Below are 19,286 nucleotides of genomic sequence, written 5' to 3'. Positions count from 1 at the left end.
TCCATATTCTGAGGCCACTTTAGCGCTCAATCAATGACGATTTTCTACGCGTTTCCCATTGAAGGCCATATTGAGGTTAAATCAATGACTGGAGCTTGTAATTGATAAAAACAAATGACTATTGAAAGTGCAAGTCAGTATCGTGCATTTACTGGTCTTTATTTACTGGTCATTTACTGGTCTTCTACTCTTTAACCCGAAACCCAGTTACTGTCCAGCAGTCAGGATGGCCGAGCGGTCTAAGGCGCTGCGTTCAGGTCGCAGTCTCCCCTGGAGGCGTGGGTTCAAATCCCACTTCTGACAGTTGTTTAGCGCCTCTCGCGCAGGAGTCATGCTGCTTTGCAGTAATAATCAGAAGATGAAATAACAACTTCACACAGTGAAATAACAATTAGTAAATTATCCCTCTCAACCTTCTGGAGCTGGGCAAAGAAAATAAGAAAAAGCAGTACTTAATAACAACTGAATGAGGGTAACATTTCATGAAGTTAATGCATTATAGTGAGTTACTACATTATCCTTCAGTTATTAAATTATCGTTTGCTGTAGGCTATGCCTGCCGGGCCCTTCACTTCTAACAAACAATTCTACTGTCACAGTTGTCGTGGCCGAGTGGTTAAGGCGATGGACTAGAAATCCATTGGGATCTTCCCGCGCAGGTTCGAATCCTGCCGACAACGAAAATACATTTTTTTGACCCCTCCGGAGGTGGAAGTTTATTCGTGTTTCATATACCAATCACATCCTCTCAGATCTCCACAAGTACATAGGGATCAGGTGTCCATTTGGGATAGGACTGCAGGCCATCTATCTCACCTCACACATTTACACACCTGGTTATCCATCCTTCTAGCTCTATAGGCAACAGTAGCATAGGTTACAGGTTTGTGGGCAAGCCACAGATTTCAGGTGAGATCCCATGATACACTCAAAAATACAACAACAGGATTCTCATGAATAACCATTAAGCCTTTTGCTAAGATTTCCCCCATTTTGACATGTGGACCTGTTGTCACTCTTACCCTGACGGATTGCTCCAGACACTTTTTTGGTCCTATCTGAGGGATTTTTATATTCATGTCAAAATGGCCATATTCTGAAGACACTTTTATAGTCTGCAGGGTAATCGAACTCGCCGCATCTAAAGTCAAGCCACACGTCATAGGTGAGATGCCTTGTTAAACCCGAAAAATATAATAAAAACACGATTGCGTTGAAAATAACCATTAAGCCATTCAGGTCGCAGTCTCCCCTGGAGGCGTGTGTTCGACATCCACTTCTGACAACTCTTTAGCGCCTGCATGTCATGCTGCTTTGTTGAAAACCAGTTGATAAATAAATGACTTACGGTAATGGAAATAACACCTAGTTAATATGACTAGTGAATAACTATCGTATTTGTAACATTCTGCAAAAACAGCTAGTTGATGAGAGGCTGAAAGAGAATTGCAAGAATCGCGCAATTTCCCAAACAGGCAAATAACAAAAGGCATCTCGGAAGGCACAACTCGTCGGTCGTTGTCAGTGGATTGTATTGGCGGGAAGAACAAAAATATAGTCTTCAGGATAATCGAAGTCGCCGCATCTAAAGTCAAGCCACAGGTCACAGGTGAGCTGCCTTGTTAAACCCTAAAAATAAATAAAAACAAGATTGCGCTGCAAATACCCATTAAGCCATTTGTTAAGATTTCCCCCATGTGGACCTGTTGTCACTCTTACCCTGATGGTTGCTGATACTTCCAGACACCTTTTCGGTCTTATCTGAGCAATTTGATCATTTATATCAGAATGTCCATATTCTGAGGCCACTTTAGCGCTCAATCAATGACGATTTTCTACGCGTTTCCCATTGAAGGCCATATTGAGGTTAAATCAATGACTGGAGCTTGTAATTGATAAAAACAAATGACTATTGAAAGTGCAAGTCAGTATCGTGCATTTACTGGTCTTTATTTACTGGTCATTTACTGGTCTTCTACTCTTTAACCCGAAACCCAGTTACTGTCCAGCAGTCAGGATGGCCGAGCGGTCTAAGGCGCTGCGTTCAGGTCGCAGTCTCCCCTGGAGGCGTGGGTTCAAATCCCACTTCTGACAGTTGTTTAGCGCCTCTCGCGCAGGAGTCATGCTGCTTTGCAGTAATAATCAGAAGATGAAATAACAACTTCACACAGTGAAATAACAATTAGTAAATTATCCCTCTCAACCTTCTGGAGCTGGACAAAGAAAATAAGAAAAAGCAGTACTTAATAACAACTGAATGAGGGGAACATTTCATGAAGTTAATGCATTATAGTGACTTACTACATTATCCTTCAGTTATTAAATTATCGTTTGCTCTAGGCTATGCCTGCCGGGCCCTTCACTTCTAACAAACAATTCTACTGTCACAGTTGTCGTGGCCGAGTGGTTAAGGCGATGGACTAGAAATCCATTGGGATCTTCCCGCGCAGGTTCGAATCCTGCCGACAACGAAAATACATTTTTTTGACCCCTCCGGAGGTGGAAGTTTATTCGTGTTTCATATACCAATCACATCCTCTCAGATCTCCACAAGTACATAGGGATCAGGTGTCCATTTGGGATAGGACTGCAGGCCATCTATCTCACCTCACACATTTACACACCTGGTTATCCATCCTTCTAGCTCTATAGGCAACAGTAGCATAGGTTACAGGTTTGTGGGCAAGCCACAGATTTCAGGTGAGATCCCATGATACACTCAAAAATACAACAACAGGATTCTCATGAATAACCATTAAGCCTTTTGCTAAGATTTCCCCCATTTTGACATGTGGACCTGTTGTCACTCTTACCCTGACGGATTGCTCCAGACACTTTTTTGGTCCTATCTGAGGGATTTTTATATTCATGTCAAAATGGCCATATTCTGAAGACACTTTTATAGTCTGCAGGGTAATCGAACTCGCCGCATCTAAAGTCAAGCCACACGTCATAGGTGAGATGCCTTGTTAAACCCGAAAAATATAATAAAAACACGATTGCGTTGAAAATAACCATTAAGCCATTCAGGTCGCAGTCTCCCCTGGAGGCGTGTGTTCGACATCCACTTCTGACAACTCTTTAGCGCCTGCATGTCATGCTGCTTTGTTGAAAACCAGTTGATAAATAAATGACTTACGGTAATGGAAATAACACCTAGTTAATATGACTAGTGAATAACTATCGTATTTGTAACATTCTGCAAAAACAGCTAGTTGATGAGAGGCTGAAAGAGAATTGCAAGAATCGCGCAATTTCCCAAACAGGCAAATAACAAAAGGCATCTCGGAAGGCACAACTCGTCGGTCGTTGTCAGTGGATTGTATTGGCGGGAAGAACAAAAATATAGTCTTCAGGATAATCGAAGTCGCCGCATCTAAAGTCAAGCCACAGGTCACAGGTGAGCTGCCTTGTTAAACCCTAAAAATAAATAAAAACAAGATTGCGCTGCAAATACCCATTAAGCCATTTGTTAAGATTTCCCCCATGTGGACCTGTTGTCACTCTTACCCTGATGGTTGCTGATACTTCCAGACACCTTTTCGGTCTTATCTGAGCAATTTGATCATTTATATCAGAATGTCCATATTCTGAGGCCACTTTAGCGCTCAATCAATGACGATTTTCTACGCGTTTCCCATTGAAGGCCATATTGAGGTTAAATCAATGACTGGAGCTTGTAATTGATAAAAACAAATGACTATTGAAAGTGCAAGTCAGTATCGTGCATTTACTGGTCTTTATTTACTGGTCATTTACTGGTCTTATACTCTTTAACCCGAAACCCAGTTACTGTCCAGTAGTCAGGATGGCCGAGCGGTCTAAGGCGCTGCGGTCAGGTCGCAGTCTCCCCTGGAGGCGTGGGTTCAAATCCCACTTCTGACAGTTGTTTAGCGCCTCTCGCGCAGGAGTCATGCTGCTTTGCAGTAATAATCAGAAGATGAAATAACAACTTCACACAGTGAAATAACAATTAGTAAATTATCCCTCTCAACCTTCTGGAGCTGGGCAAAGAAAATAAGAAAAAGCAGTACTTAATAACAACTGAATGAGGGTAACATTTCATGAAGTTAATGCATTATAGTGAGTTACTACATTATCCTTCAGTTATTAAATTATCGTTTGCTGTAGGCTATGCCTGCCGGGCCCTTCACTTCTAACAAACAATTCTACTGTCACAGTTGTCGTGGCCGAGTGGTTAAGGCGATGGACTAGAAATCCATTGGGATCTTCCCGCGCAGGTTCGAATCCTGCCGACAACGAAAATACATTTTTTTGACCCCTCCGGAGGTGGAAGTTTATTCGTGTTTCATATACCAATCACATCCTCTCAGATCTCCACAAGTACATAGGGATCAGGTGTCCATTTGGGATAGGACTGCAGGCCATCTATCTCACCTCACACATTTACACACCTGGTTATCCATCCTTCTAGCTCTATAGGCAACAGTAGCATAGGTTACAGGTTTGTGGGCAAGCCACAGATTTCAGGTGAGATCCCATGATACACTCAAAAATACAACAACAGGATTCTCATGAATAACCATTAAGCCTTTTGCTAAGATTTCCCCCATTTTGACATGTGGACCTGTTGTCACTCTTACCCTGACGGATTGCTCCAGACACTTTTTTGGTCCTATCTGAGGGATTTTTATATTCATGTCAAAATGGCCATATTCTGAAGACACTTTTATAGTCTGCAGGGTAATCGAACTCGCCGCATCTAAAGTCAAGCCACACGTCATAGGTGAGATGCCTTGTTAAACCCGAAAAATATAATAAAAACACGATTGCGTTGAAAATAACCATTAAGCCATTCAGGTCGCAGTCTCCCCTGGAGGCGTGTGTTCGACATCCACTTCTGACAACTCTTTAGCGCCTGCATGTCATGCTGCTTTGTTGAAAACCAGTTGATAAATAAATGACTTACGGTAATGGAAATAACACCTAGTTAATATGACTAGTGAATAACTATCGTATTTGTAACATTCTGCAAAAACAGCTAGTTGATGAGAGGCTGAAAGAGAATTGCAAGAATCGCGCAATTTCCCAAACAGGCAAATAACAAAAGGCATCTCGGAAGGCACAACTCGTCGGTCGTTGTCAGTGGATTGTATTGGCGGGAAGAACAAAAATATAGTCTTCAGGATAATCGAAGTCGCCGCATCTAAAGTCAAGCCACAGGTCACAGGTGAGCTGCCTTGTTAAACCCTAAAAATAAATAAAAACAAGATTGCGCTGCAAATACCCATTAAGCCATTTGTTAAGATTTCCCCCATGTGGACCTGTTGTCACTCTTACCCTGATGGTTGCTGATACTTCCAGACACCTTTTCGGTCTTATCTGAGCAATTTGATCATTTATATCAGAATGTCCATATTCTGAGGCCACTTTAGCGCTCAATCAATGACGATTTTCTACGCGTTTCCCATTGAAGGCCATATTGAGGTTAAATCAATGACTGGAGCTTGTAATTGATAAAAACAAATGACTATTGAAAGTGCAAGTCAGTATCGTGCATTTACTGGTCTTTATTTACTGGTCATTTACTGGTCTTCTACTCTTTAACCCGAAACCCAGTTACTGTCCAGCAGTCAGGATGGCCGAGCGGTCTAAGGCGCTGCGTTCAGGTCGCAGTCTCCCCTGGAGGCGTGGGTTCAAATCCCACTTCTGACAGTTGTTTAGCGCCTCTCGCGCAGGAGTCATGCTGCTTTGCAGTAATAATCAGAAGATGAAATAACAACTTCACACAGTGAAATAACAATTAGTAAATTATCCCTCTCAACCTTCTGGAGCTGGACAAAGAAAATAAGAAAAAGCAGTACTTAATAACAACTGAATGAGGGGAACATTTCATGAAGTTAATGCATTATAGTGAGTTACTACATTATCCTTCAGTTATTAAATTATCGTTTGCTGTAGGCTATGCCTGCCGGGCCCTTCACTTCTAACAAACAATTCTACTGTCACAGTTGTCGTGGCCGAGTGGTTAAGGCGATGGACTAGAAATCCATTGGGATCTTCCCGCGCAGGTTCGAATCCTGCCGACAACGAAAATACATTTTTTTGACCCCTCCGGAGGTGGAAGTTTATTCGTGTTTCATATACCAATCACATCCTCTCAGATCTCCACAAGTACATAGGGATCAGGTGTCCATTTGGGATAGGACTGCAGGCCATCTATCTCACCTCACACATTTACACACCTGGTTATCCATCCTTCTAGCTCTATAGGCAACAGTAGCATAGGTTACAGGTTTGTGGGCAAGCCACAGATTTCAGGTGAGATCCCATGATACACTCAAAAATACAACAACAGGATTCTCATGAATAACCATTAAGCCTTTTGCTAAGATTTCCCCCATTTTGACATGTGGACCTGTTGTCACTCTTACCCTGACGGATTGCTCCAGACACTTTTTTGGTCCTATCTGAGGGATTTTTATATTCATGTCAAAATGGCCATATTCTGAAGACACTTTTATAGTCTGCAGGGTAATCGAACTCGCCGCATCTAAAGTCAAGCCACACGTCATAGGTGAGATGCCTTGTTAAACCCGAAAAATATAATAAAAACACGATTGCGTTGAAAATAACCATTAAGCCATTCAGGTCGCAGTCTCCCCTGGAGGCGTGTGTTCGACATCCACTTCTGACAACTCTTTAGCGCCTGCATGTCATGCTGCTTTGTTGAAAACCAGTTGATAAATAAATGACTTACGGTAATGGAAATAACACCTAGTTAATATGACTAGTGAATAACTATCGTATTTGTAACATTCTGCAAAAACAGCTAGTTGATGAGAGGCTGAAAGAGAATTGCAAGAATCGCGCAATTTCCCAAACAGGCAAATAACAAAAGGCATCTCGGAAGGCACAACTCGTCGGTCGTTGTCAGTGGATTGTATTGGCGGGAAGAACAAAAATATAGTCTTCAGGATAATCGAAGTCGCCGCATCTAAAGTCAAGCCACAGGTCACAGGTGAGCTGCCTTGTTAAACCCTAAAAATAAATAAAAACAAGATTGCGCTGCAAATACCCATTAAGCCATTTGTTAAGATTTCCCCCATGTGGACCTGTTGTCACTCTTACCCTGATGGTTGCTGATACTTCCAGACACCTTTTCGGTCTTATCTGAGCAATTTGATCATTTATATCAGAATGTCCATATTCTGAGGCCACTTTAGCGCTCAATCAATGACGATTTTCTACGCGTTTCCCATTGAAGGCCATATTGAGGTTAAATCAATGACTGGAGCTTGTAATTGATAAAAACAAATGACTATTGAAAGTGCAAGTCAGTATCGTGCATTTACTGGTCTTTATTTACTGGTCATTTACTGGTCTTCTACTCTTTAACCCGAAACCCAGTTACTGTCCAGCAGTCAGGATGGCCGAGCGGTCTAAGGCGCTGCGTTCAGGTCGCAGTCTCCCCTGGAGGCGTGGGTTCAAATCCCACTTCTGACAGTTGTTTAGCGCCTCTCGCGCAGGAGTCATGCTGCTTTGCAGTAATAATCAGAAGATGAAATAACAACTTCACACAGTGAAATAACAATTAGTAAATTATCCCTCTCAACCTTCTGGAGCTGGACAAAGAAAATAAGAAAAAGCAGTACTTAATAACAACTGAATGAGGGGAACATTTCATGAAGTTAATGCATTATAGTGACTTACTACATTATCCTTCAGTTATTAAATTATCGTTTGCTCTAGGCTATGCCTGCCGGGCCCTTCACTTCTAACAAACAATTCTACTGTCACAGTTGTCGTGGCCGAGTGGTTAAGGCGATGGACTAGAAATCCATTGGGATCTTCCCGCGCAGGTTCGAATCCTGCCGACAACGAAAATACATTTTTTTGACCCCTCCGGAGGTGGAAGTTTATTCGTGTTTCATATACCAATCACATCCTCTCAGATCTCCACAAGTACATAGGGATCAGGTGTCCATTTGGGATAGGACTGCAGGCCATCTATCTCACCTCACACATTTACACACCTGGTTATCCATCCTTCTAGCTCTATAGGCAACAGTAGCATAGGTTACAGGTTTGTGGGCAAGCCACAGATTTCAGGTGAGATCCCATGATACACTCAAAAATACAACAACAGGATTCTCATGAATAACCATTAAGCCTTTTGCTAAGATTTCCCCCATTTTGACATGTGGACCTGTTGTCACTCTTACCCTGACGGATTGCTCCAGACACTTTTTTGGTCCTATCTGAGGGATTTTTATATTCATGTCAAAATGGCCATATTCTGAAGACACTTTTATAGTCTGCAGGGTAATCGAACTCGCCGCATCTAAAGTCAAGCCACACGTCATAGGTGAGATGCCTTGTTAAACCCGAAAAATATAATAAAAACACGATTGCGTTGAAAATAACCATTAAGCCATTCAGGTCGCAGTCTCCCCTGGAGGCGTGTGTTCGACATCCACTTCTGACAACTCTTTAGCGCCTGCATGTCATGCTGCTTTGTTGAAAACCAGTTGATAAATAAATGACTTACGGTAATGGAAATAACACCTAGTTAATATGACTAGTGAATAACTATCGTATTTGTAACATTCTGCAAAAACAGCTAGTTGATGAGAGGCTGAAAGAGAATTGCAAGAATCGCGCAATTTCCCAAACAGGCAAATAACAAAAGGCATCTCGGAAGGCACAACTCGTCGGTCGTTGTCAGTGGATTGTATTGGCGGGAAGAACAAAAATATAGTCTTCAGGATAATCGAAGTCGCCGCATCTAAAGTCAAGCCACAGGTCACAGGTGAGCTGCCTTGTTAAACCCTAAAAATAAATAAAAACAAGATTGCGCTGCAAATACCCATTAAGCCATTTGTTAAGATTTCCCCCATGTGGACCTGTTGTCACTCTTACCCTGATGGTTGCTGATACTTCCAGACACCTTTTCGGTCTTATCTGAGCAATTTGATCATTTATATCAGAATGTCCATATTCTGAGGCCACTTTAGCGCTCAATCAATGACGATTTTCTACGCGTTTCCCATTGAAGGCCATATTGAGGTTAAATCAATGACTGGAGCTTGTAATTGATAAAAACAAATGACTATTGAAAGTGCAAGTCAGTATCGTGCATTTACTGGTCTTTATTTACTGGTCATTTACTGGTCTTCTACTCTTTAACCCGAAACCCAGTTACTGTCCAGCAGTCAGGATGGCCGAGCGGTCTAAGGCGCTGCGTTCAGGTCGCAGTCTCCCCTGGAGGCGTGGGTTCAAATCCCACTTCTGACAGTTGTTTAGCGCCTCTCGCGCAGGAGTCATGCTGCTTTGCAGTAATAATCAGAAGATGAAATAACAACTTCACACAGTGAAATAACAATTAGTAAATTATCCCTCTCAACCTTCTGGAGCTGGACAAAGAAAATAAGAAAAAGCAGTACTTAATAACAACTGAATGAGGGGAACATTTCATGAAGTTAATGCATTATAGTGAGTTACTACATTATCCTTCAGTTATTAAATTATCGTTTGCTGTAGGCTATGCCTGCCGGGCCCTTCACTTCTAACAAACAATTCTACTGTCACAGTTGTCGTGGCCGAGTGGTTAAGGCGATGGACTAGAAATCCATTGGGATCTTCCCGCGCAGGTTCGAATCCTGCCGACAACGAAAATACATTTTTTTGACCCCTCCGGAGGTGGAAGTTTATTCGTGTTTCATATACCAATCACATCCTCTCAGATCTCCACAAGTACATAGGGATCAGGTGTCCATTTGGGATAGGACTGCAGGCCATCTATCTCACCTCACACATTTACACACCTGGTTATCCATCCTTCTAGCTCTATAGGCAACAGTAGCATAGGTTACAGGTTTGTGGGCAAGCCACAGATTTCAGGTGAGATCCCATGATACACTCAAAAATACAACAACAGGATTCTCATGAATAACCATTAAGCCTTTTGCTAAGATTTCCCCCATTTTGACATGTGGACCTGTTGTCACTCTTACCCTGACGGATTGCTCCAGACACTTTTTTGGTCCTATCTGAGGGATTTTTATATTCATGTCAAAATGGCCATATTCTGAAGACACTTTTATAGTCTGCAGGGTAATCGAACTCGCCGCATCTAAAGTCAAGCCACACGTCATAGGTGAGATGCCTTGTTAAACCCGAAAAATATAATAAAAACACGATTGCGTTGAAAATAACCATTAAGCCATTCAGGTCGCAGTCTCCCCTGGAGGCGTGTGTTCGACATCCACTTCTGACAACTCTTTAGCGCCTGCATGTCATGCTGCTTTGTTGAAAACCAGTTGATAAATAAATGACTTACGGTAATGGAAATAACACCTAGTTAATATGACTAGTGAATAACTATCGTATTTGTAACATTCTGCAAAAACAGCTAGTTGATGAGAGGCTGAAAGAGAATTGCAAGAATCGCGCAATTTCCCAAACAGGCAAATAACAAAAGGCATCTCGGAAGGCACAACTCGTCGGTCGTTGTCAGTGGATTGTATTGGCGGGAAGAACAAAAATATAGTCTTCAGGATAATCGAAGTCGCCGCATCTAAAGTCAAGCCACAGGTCACAGGTGAGCTGCCTTGTTAAACCCTAAAAATAAATAAAAACAAGATTGCGCTGCAAATACCCATTAAGCCATTTGTTAAGATTTCCCCCATGTGGACCTGTTGTCACTCTTACCCTGATGGTTGCTGATACTTCCAGACACCTTTTCGGTCTTATCTGAGCAATTTGATCATTTATATCAGAATGTCCATATTCTGAGGCCACTTTAGCGCTCAATCAATGACGATTTTCTACGCGTTTCCCATTGAAGGCCATATTGAGGTTAAATCAATGACTGGAGCTTGTAATTGATAAAAACAAATGACTATTGAAAGTGCAAGTCAGTATCGTGCATTTACTGGTCTTTATTTACTGGTCATTTACTGGTCTTCTACTCTTTAACCCGAAACCCAGTTACTGTCCAGCAGTCAGGATGGCCGAGCGGTCTAAGGCGCTGCGTTCAGGTCGCAGTCTCCCCTGGAGGCGTGGGTTCAAATCCCACTTCTGACAGTTGTTTAGCGCCTCTCGCGCAGGAGTCATGCTGCTTTGCAGTAATAATCAGAAGATGAAATAACAACTTCACACAGTGAAATAACAATTAGTAAATTATCCCTCTCAACCTTCTGGAGCTGGGCAAAGAAAATAAGAAAAAGCAGTACTTAATAACAACTGAATGAGGGTAACATTTCATGAAGTTAATGCATTATAGTGAGTTACTACATTATCCTTCAGTTATTAAATTATCGTTTGCTGTAGGCTATGCCTGCCGGGCCCTTCACTTCTAACAAACAATTCTACTGTCACAGTTGTCGTGGCCGAGTGGTTAAGGCGATGGACTAGAAATCCATTGGGATCTTCCCGCGCAGGTTCGAATCCTGCCGACAACGAAAATACATTTTTTTGACCCCTCCGGAGGTGGAAGTTTATTCGTGTTTCATATACCAATCACATCCTCTCAGATCTCCACAAGTACATAGGGATCAGGTGTCCATTTGGGATAGGACTGCAGGCCATCTATCTCACCTCACACATTTACACACCTGGTTATCCATCCTTCTAGCTCTATAGGCAACAGTAGCATAGGTTACAGGTTTGTGGGCAAGCCACAGATTTCAGGTGAGATCCCATGATACACTCAAAAATACAACAACAGGATTCTCATGAATAACCATTAAGCCTTTTGCTAAGATTTCCCCCATTTTGACATGTGGACCTGTTGTCACTCTTACCCTGACGGATTGCTCCAGACACTTTTTTGGTCCTATCTGAGGGATTTTTATATTCATGTCAAAATGGCCATATTCTGAAGACACTTTTATAGTCTGCAGGGTAATCGAACTCGCCGCATCTAAAGTCAAGCCACACGTCATAGGTGAGATGCCTTGTTAAACCCGAAAAATATAATAAAAACACGATTGCGTTGAAAATAACCATTAAGCCATTCAGGTCGCAGTCTCCCCTGGAGGCGTGTGTTCGACATCCACTTCTGACAACTCTTTAGCGCCTGCATGTCATGCTGCTTTGTTGAAAACCAGTTGATAAATAAATGACTTACGGTAATGGAAATAACACCTAGTTAATATGACTAGTGAATAACTATCGTATTTGTAACATTCTGCAAAAACAGCTAGTTGATGAGAGGCTGAAAGAGAATTGCAAGAATCGCGCAATTTCCCAAACAGGCAAATAACAAAAGGCATCTCGGAAGGCACAACTCGTCGGTCGTTGTCAGTGGATTGTATTGGCGGGAAGAACAAAAATATAGTCTTCAGGATAATCGAAGTCGCCGCATCTAAAGTCAAGCCACAGGTCACAGGTGAGCTGCCTTGTTAAACCCTAAAAATAAATAAAAACAAGATTGCGCTGCAAATACCCATTAAGCCATTTGTTAAGATTTCCCCCATGTGGACCTGTTGTCACTCTTACCCTGATGGTTGCTGATACTTCCAGACACCTTTTCGGTCTTATCTGAGCAATTTGATCATTTATATCAGAATGTCCATATTCTGAGGCCACTTTAGCGCTCAATCAATGACGATTTTCTACGCGTTTCCCATTGAAGGCCATATTGAGGTTAAATCAATGACTGGAGCTTGTAATTGATAAAAACAAATGACTATTGAAAGTGCAAGTCAGTATCGTGCATTTACTGGTCTTTATTTACTGGTCATTTACTGGTCTTCTACTCTTTAACCCGAAACCCAGTTACTGTCCAGCAGTCAGGATGGCCGAGCGGTCTAAGGCGCTGCGTTCAGGTCGCAGTCTCCCCTGGAGGCGTGGGTTCAAATCCCACTTCTGACAGTTGTTTAGCGCCTCTCGCGCAGGAGTCATGCTGCTTTGCAGTAATAATCAGAAGATGAAATAACAACTTCACACAGTGAAATAACAATTAGTAAATTATCCCTCTCAACCTTCTGGAGCTGGACAAAGAAAATAAGAAAAAGCAGTACTTAATAACAACTGAATGAGGGGAACATTTCATGAAGTTAATGCATTATAGTGAGTTACTACATTATCCTTCAGTTATTAAATTATCGTTTGCTGTAGGCTATGCCTGCCGGGCCCTTCACTTCTAACAAACAATTCTACTGTCACAGTTGTCGTGGCCGAGTGGTTAAGGCGATGGACTAGAAATCCATTGGGATCTTCCCGCGCAGGTTCGAATCCTGCCGACAACGAAAATACATTTTTTTGACCCCTCCGGAGGTGGAAGTTTATTCGTGTTTCATATACCAATCACATCCTCTCAGATCTCCACAAGTACATAGGGATCAGGTGTCCATTTGGGATAGGACTGCAGGCCATCTATCTCACCTCACACATTTACACACCTGGTTATCCATCCTTCTAGCTCTATAGGCAACAGTAGCATAGGTTACAGGTTTGTGGGCAAGCCACAGATTTCAGGTGAGATCCCATGATACACTCAAAAATACAACAACAGGATTCTCATGAATAACCATTAAGCCTTTTGCTAAGATTTCCCCCATTTTGACATGTGGACCTGTTGTCACTCTTACCCTGACGGATTGCTCCAGACACTTTTTTGGTCCTATCTGAGGGATTTTTATATTCATGTCAAAATGGCCATATTCTGAAGACACTTTTATAGTCTGCAGGGTAATCGAACTCGCCGCATCTAAAGTCAAGCCACACGTCATAGGTGAGATGCCTTGTTAAACCCGAAAAATATAATAAAAACACGATTGCGTTGAAAATAACCATTAAGCCATTCAGGTCGCAGTCTCCCCTGGAGGCGTGTGTTCGACATCCACTTCTGACAACTCTTTAGCGCCTGCATGTCATGCTGCTTTGTTGAAAACCAGTTGATAAATAAATGACTTACGGTAATGGAAATAACACCTAGTTAATATGACTAGTGAATAACTATCGTATTTGTAACATTCTGCAAAAACAGCTAGTTGATGAGAGGCTGAAAGAGAATTGCAAGAATCGCGCAATTTCCCAAACAGGCAAATAACAAAAGGCATCTCGGAAGGCACAACTCGTCGGTCGTTGTCAGTGGATTGTATTGGCGGGAAGAACAAAAATATAGTCTTCAGGATAATCGAAGTCGCCGCATCTAAAGTCAAGCCACAGGTCACAGGTGAGCTGCCTTGTTAAACCCTAAAAATAAATAAAAACAAGATTGCGCTGCAAATACCCATTAAGCCATTTGTTAAGATTTCCCCCATGTGGACCTGTTGTCACTCTTACCCTGATGGTTGCTGATACTTCCAGACACCTTTTCGGTCTTATCTGAGCAATTTGATCATTTATATCAGAATGTCCATATTCTGAGGCCACTTTAGCGCTCAATCAATGACGATTTTCTACGCGTTTCCCATTGAAGGCCATATTGAGGTTAAATCAATGACTGGAGCTTGTAATTGATAAAAACAAATGACTATTGAAAGTGCAAGTCAGTATCGTGCATTTACTGGTCTTTATTTACTGGTCATTTACTGGTCTTCTACTCTTTAACCCGAAACCCAGTTACTGTCCAGCAGTCAGGATGGCCGAGCGGTCTAAGGCGCTGCGTTCAGGTCGCAGTCTCCCCTGGAGGCGTGGGTTCAAATCCCACTTCTGACAGTTGTTTAGCGCCTCTCGCGCAGGAGTCATGCTGCTTTGCAGTAATAATCAGAAGATGAAATAACAACTTCACACAGTGAAATAACAATTAGTAAATTATCCCTCTCAACCTTCTGGAGCTGGACAAAGAAAATAAGAAAAAGCAGTACTTAATAACAACTGAATGAGGGGAACATTTCATGAAGTTAATGCATTATAGTGAGTTACTACATTATCCTTCAGTTATTAAATTATCGTTTGCTGTAGGCTATGCCTGCCGGGCCCTTCACTTCTAACAAACAATTCTACTGTCACAGTTGTCGTGGCCGAGTGGTTAAGGCGATGGACTAGAAATCCATTGGGATCTTCCCGCGCAGGTTCGAATCCTGCCGACAACGAAAATACATTTTTTTGACCCCTCCGGAGGTGGAAGTTTATTCGTGTTTCATATACCAATCACATCCTCTCAGATCTCCACAAGTACATAGGGATCAGGTGTCCATTTGGGATAGGACTGCAGGCCATCTATCTCACCTCACACATTTACACACCTGGTTATCCATCCTTCTAGCTCTATAGGCAACAGTAGCATAGGTTACAGGTTTGTGGGCAAGCCACAGATTTCAGGTGAGATCCCATGATACACTCAAAAATACAACAACAGGATTCTCATGAATAACCATTAAGCCTTTTGCTAAGATTTCCCCCATTTTGACATGTGGACCTGTTGTCACTCTTACCCTGACGGATTGCTCCAGACACTTTTTTGGTCCTATCTGAGGGATTTTTATATTCATGTCAAAATGGCCATATTCTGAAGACACTTTTATAGTCTGCAGGGTAATCGAACTCGCCGCATCTAAAGTCAAGCCACACGTCATAGGTGAGATGCCTTGTTAAACCCGAAAAATATAATAAAAACACGATTGCGTTGAAAATAACCATTAAGCCATTCAGGTCGCAGTCTCCCCTGGAGGCGTGTGTTCGACATCCACTTCTGACAACTCTTTAGCGCCTGCATGTCATGCTGCTTTGTTGAAAACCAGTTGATAAATAAATGACTTACGGTAATGGAAATAACACCTAGTTAATATGACTAGTGAATAACTATCGTATTTGTAACATTCTGCAAAAACAGCTAGTTGATGAGAGGCTGAAAGAGAATTGCAAGAATCGCGCAATTTCCCAAACAGGCAAATAACAAAAGGCATCTCGGAAGGCACAACTCGTCGGTCGTTGTCAGTGGATTGTATTGGCGGGAAGAACAAAAATATAGTCTTCAGGATAATCGAAGTCGCCGCATCTAAAGTCAAGCCACAGGTCACAGGTGAGCTGCCTTGTTAAACCCTAAAAATAAATAAAAACAAGATTGCGCTGCAAATACCCATTAAGCCATTTGTTAAGATTTCCCCCATGTGGACCTGTTGTCACTCTTACCCTGATGGTTGCTGATACTTCCAGACACCTTTTCGGTCTTATCTGAGCAATTTGATCATTTATATCAGAATGTCCATATTCTGAGGCCACTTTAGCGCTCAATCAATGACGATTTTCTACGCGTTTCCCATTGAAGGCCATATTGAGGTTAAATCAATGACTGGAGCTTGTAATTGATAAAAACAAATGACTATTGAAAGTGCAAGTCAGTATCGTGCATTTACTGGTCTTTATTTACTGGTCATTTACTGGTCTTATACTCTTTAACCCGAAACCCAGTTACTGTCCAGCAGTCAGGATGGCCGAGCGGTCTAAGGCGCTGCGTTCAGGTCGCAGTCTCCCCTGGAGGCGTGGGTTCAAATCCCACTTCTGACAGTTGTTTAGCGCCTCTCGCGCAGGAGTCATGCTGCTTTGCAGTAATAATCAGAAGATGAAATAACAACTTCACACAGTGAAATAACAATTAGTAAATTATCCCTCTCAACCTTCTGGAGCTGGGCAAAGAAAATAAGAAAAAGCAGTACTTAATAACAACTGAATGAGGGTAACATTTCATGAAGTTAATGCATTATAGTGAGTTACTACATTATCCTTCAGTTATTAAATTATCGTTTGCTGTAGGCTATGCCTGCCGGGCCCTTCACTTCTAACAAACAATTCTACTGTCACAGTTGTCGTGGCCGAGTGGTTAAGGCGATGGACTAGAAATCCATTGGGATCTTCCCGCGCAGGTTCGAATCCTGCCGACAACGAAAATACATTTTTTTGACCCCTCCGGAGGTGGAAGTTTATTCGTGTTTCATATACCAATCACATCCTCTCAGATCTCCACAAGTACATAGGGATCAGGTGTCCATTTGGGATAGGACTGCAGGCCATCTATCTCACCTCACACATTTACACACCTGGTTATCCATCCTTCTAGCTCTATAGGCAACAGTAGCATAGGTTACAGGTTTGTGGGCAAGCCACAGATTTCAGGTGAGATCCCATGATACACTCAAAAATACAACAACAGGATTCTCATGAATAACCATTAAGCCTTTTGCTAAGATTTCCCCCATTTTGACATGTGGACCTGTTGTCACTCTTACCCTGACGGATTGCTCCAGACACTTTTTTGGTCCTATCTGAGGGATTTTTATATTCATGTCAAAATGGCCATATTCTGAAGACACTTTTATAGTCTGCAGGGTAATCGAACTCGCCGCATCTAAAGTCAAGCCACACGTCATAGGTGAGATGCCTTGTTAAACCCGAAAAATATAATAAAAACACGATTGCGTTGAAAATAACCATTAAGCCATTCAGGTCGCAGTCTCCCCTGGAGGCGTGTGTTCGACATCCACTTCTGACAACTCTTTAGCGCCTGCATGTCATGCTGCTTTGTTGAAAACCAGTTGATAAATAAATGACTTACGGTAATGGAAATAACACCTAGTTAATATGACTAGTGAATAACTATCGTATTTGTAACATTCTGCAAAAACAGCTAGTTGATGAGAGGCTGAAAGAGAATTGCAAGAATCGCGCAATTTCCCAAACAGGCAAATAACAAAAGGCATCTCGGAAGGCACAACTCGTCGGTCGTTGTCAGTGGATTGTATTGGCGGGAAGAACAAAAATATAGTCTTCAGGATAATCGAAGTCGCCGCATCTAAAGTCAAGCCACAGGTCACAGGTGAGCTGCCTTGTTAAACCCTAAAAATAAATAAAAACAAGATTGCGCTGCAAATACCCATTAAGCCATTTGTTAAGATTTCCCCCATGTGGACCTGTTGTCACTCTTACCCTGATGGTTGCTGATACTTCCAGACACCTTTTCGGTCTTATCTGAGCAATTTGATCATTTATACCAGAATGTCCATATTCTGAGGCCACTTTAGCGCTCAATCAATGACGATTTTCTACGCGTTTCCCATTGAAGGCCATATTGAGGTTAAATCAATGACTGGAGCTTGTAATTGATAAAAACAAATGACTATTGAAAGTGCAAGTCAGTATCGTGCATTTACTGGTCTTTATTTACTGGTCATTTACTGGTCTTCTACTCTTTAACCCGAAACCCAGTTACTGTCCAGCAGTCACTTCTGACAGTTGTTTAGCGCCTCTCGCGCAGGAGTCATGCTGCTTTGCAGTAATACTCAGAAGATGAAATAACAACTTCACACAGTGAAATAACAATTAGTAAATTAACCCTCTCAACCTTCTGGAGCTGGGCAAAGAAAATAAGAAAAAGCAGTACTTAATAACAACTGAATGAGTGGAACATTTCATGAAGTTAATGCATTATAGTGACTTACTACATTATCCTTCAGTTATTAAATTATCGTTTGCGGTAGGCTATGCCTGCCGGGCCCTTCACTTCTAACAAACAACTCTACTGTCACAGTTGTCGTGGCCGAGTGGTTAAGGCGATGGACTAGAAATCAATTGGGATCTTCCCGCGCAGGTTCGAATCCTGCCGACAACGAAAATACATTTTTTGACCCCTCCGGAGGTGGAAGTTTATTCGTGTTTCATATACCAATCACATCCTCTCAGATCTCCACAAGTACATAGGGATCAGGTGTCCATTTGGGATAGGACTGCAGGCCATCTATCTCACCTCACACATTTACACACCTGGTTATCCATCCTTCTAGCTCTATAGGCAACAGTAGCATAGGTTACAGGTTTGTGGGCAAGCCACAGATTTCAGGTAGGATCCCATGATACACTCAAAAATACAACAACAGGATTCTCATGAATAACTATTAAGCCTTTTGCTAAGATTTCCCCCATTTTGACATGTGGACCTGTTGTCACTCTTACCCTGACGGATTGCTCCAGACACTTTTTTGGTCCTATCTGAGGGGTTTTTATATTCATGTCAAAATGGCCATATTCTGAAGACACTTTTATAGTCTTGCGTGTAATCGAACTCGCCGCATCTAAAGTCAAGCCACACGTCATAGGTGAGATGCCTTGTTAAACCCTAAAAATAAATAAAAACAAGATTGCGCTGCAAATACCCATTAAGCCATTTGTTAAGATTTCCCCCATGTGGACCTGTTGTCACTCTTACCCTGATGGTTGCTGATACTTCCAGACACCTTTTCGGTCTTATCTGAGCAATTTGATCATTTATATCAGAATGTCCATATTCTGAGGCCACTTTAGCGCTCAATCAATGACGATTTTCTACGCGTTTCCCATTGAAGGCCATATTGAGGTTAAATCAATGACTGGAGCTTTTA

The 19,286-nt window shown here is 42.1% G+C and overlaps 21 non-coding genes across 21 annotated transcripts; all 21 read left to right on the top strand.

Moving 5' to 3' along the window:
• The first annotated feature begins 220 nt into the window (after positions 1-220).
• On the top strand, positions 221-303 carry trnal-cag (transfer RNA leucine (anticodon CAG)). Its single transcript has one exon. It is a non-coding gene; the product is annotated as a tRNA-Leu (tRNA).
• Positions 304-598: 295 nt separating this feature from the next.
• trnas-aga (transfer RNA serine (anticodon AGA)) lies at positions 599-680 on the top strand. The gene has a single exon. It is a non-coding gene; the product is annotated as a tRNA-Ser (tRNA).
• Positions 681-2,011: 1,331 nt separating this feature from the next.
• trnal-cag (transfer RNA leucine (anticodon CAG)) lies at positions 2,012-2,094 on the top strand. Its single transcript has one exon. It is a non-coding gene; the product is annotated as a tRNA-Leu (tRNA).
• A 295-nt stretch (positions 2,095-2,389) lies between these two features.
• Positions 2,390-2,471, top strand: trnas-aga (transfer RNA serine (anticodon AGA)). The gene has a single exon. It is a non-coding gene; the product is annotated as a tRNA-Ser (tRNA).
• Positions 2,472-3,802: 1,331 nt separating this feature from the next.
• On the top strand, positions 3,803-3,885 carry trnal-cag (transfer RNA leucine (anticodon CAG)). Its single transcript has one exon. It is a non-coding gene; the product is annotated as a tRNA-Leu (tRNA).
• Positions 3,886-4,180: 295 nt separating this feature from the next.
• On the top strand, positions 4,181-4,262 carry trnas-aga (transfer RNA serine (anticodon AGA)). The gene has a single exon. It is a non-coding gene; the product is annotated as a tRNA-Ser (tRNA).
• Positions 4,263-5,593: 1,331 nt separating this feature from the next.
• On the top strand, positions 5,594-5,676 carry trnal-cag (transfer RNA leucine (anticodon CAG)). Its single transcript has one exon. It is a non-coding gene; the product is annotated as a tRNA-Leu (tRNA).
• Positions 5,677-5,971: 295 nt separating this feature from the next.
• trnas-aga (transfer RNA serine (anticodon AGA)) lies at positions 5,972-6,053 on the top strand. The gene has a single exon. It is a non-coding gene; the product is annotated as a tRNA-Ser (tRNA).
• Positions 6,054-7,384: 1,331 nt separating this feature from the next.
• On the top strand, positions 7,385-7,467 carry trnal-cag (transfer RNA leucine (anticodon CAG)). Its single transcript has one exon. It is a non-coding gene; the product is annotated as a tRNA-Leu (tRNA).
• A 295-nt stretch (positions 7,468-7,762) lies between these two features.
• Positions 7,763-7,844, top strand: trnas-aga (transfer RNA serine (anticodon AGA)). Its single transcript has one exon. It is a non-coding gene; the product is annotated as a tRNA-Ser (tRNA).
• A 1,331-nt stretch (positions 7,845-9,175) lies between these two features.
• trnal-cag (transfer RNA leucine (anticodon CAG)) lies at positions 9,176-9,258 on the top strand. The gene has a single exon. It is a non-coding gene; the product is annotated as a tRNA-Leu (tRNA).
• A 295-nt stretch (positions 9,259-9,553) lies between these two features.
• trnas-aga (transfer RNA serine (anticodon AGA)) lies at positions 9,554-9,635 on the top strand. The gene has a single exon. It is a non-coding gene; the product is annotated as a tRNA-Ser (tRNA).
• Positions 9,636-10,966: 1,331 nt separating this feature from the next.
• trnal-cag (transfer RNA leucine (anticodon CAG)) lies at positions 10,967-11,049 on the top strand. The gene has a single exon. It is a non-coding gene; the product is annotated as a tRNA-Leu (tRNA).
• A 295-nt stretch (positions 11,050-11,344) lies between these two features.
• trnas-aga (transfer RNA serine (anticodon AGA)) lies at positions 11,345-11,426 on the top strand. Its single transcript has one exon. It is a non-coding gene; the product is annotated as a tRNA-Ser (tRNA).
• Positions 11,427-12,757: 1,331 nt separating this feature from the next.
• On the top strand, positions 12,758-12,840 carry trnal-cag (transfer RNA leucine (anticodon CAG)). Its single transcript has one exon. It is a non-coding gene; the product is annotated as a tRNA-Leu (tRNA).
• Positions 12,841-13,135: 295 nt separating this feature from the next.
• trnas-aga (transfer RNA serine (anticodon AGA)) lies at positions 13,136-13,217 on the top strand. The gene has a single exon. It is a non-coding gene; the product is annotated as a tRNA-Ser (tRNA).
• Positions 13,218-14,548: 1,331 nt separating this feature from the next.
• trnal-cag (transfer RNA leucine (anticodon CAG)) lies at positions 14,549-14,631 on the top strand. Its single transcript has one exon. It is a non-coding gene; the product is annotated as a tRNA-Leu (tRNA).
• Positions 14,632-14,926: 295 nt separating this feature from the next.
• Positions 14,927-15,008, top strand: trnas-aga (transfer RNA serine (anticodon AGA)). The gene has a single exon. It is a non-coding gene; the product is annotated as a tRNA-Ser (tRNA).
• A 1,331-nt stretch (positions 15,009-16,339) lies between these two features.
• On the top strand, positions 16,340-16,422 carry trnal-cag (transfer RNA leucine (anticodon CAG)). The gene has a single exon. It is a non-coding gene; the product is annotated as a tRNA-Leu (tRNA).
• A 295-nt stretch (positions 16,423-16,717) lies between these two features.
• Positions 16,718-16,799, top strand: trnas-aga (transfer RNA serine (anticodon AGA)). The gene has a single exon. It is a non-coding gene; the product is annotated as a tRNA-Ser (tRNA).
• Positions 16,800-18,438: 1,639 nt separating this feature from the next.
• On the top strand, positions 18,439-18,520 carry trnas-aga (transfer RNA serine (anticodon AGA)). The gene has a single exon. It is a non-coding gene; the product is annotated as a tRNA-Ser (tRNA).
• The last annotated feature ends 766 nt before the right edge of the window (positions 18,521-19,286 follow it).

This window comes from Salvelinus fontinalis, unplaced genomic scaffold (assembly GCF_029448725.1).
Source record: "Salvelinus fontinalis isolate EN_2023a unplaced genomic scaffold, ASM2944872v1 scaffold_1909, whole genome shotgun sequence".
Lineage (NCBI taxonomy): Eukaryota > Metazoa > Chordata > Actinopteri > Salmoniformes > Salmonidae > Salvelinus > Salvelinus fontinalis.
This window is presented reverse-complemented; position numbering and strand designations above follow the sequence as displayed.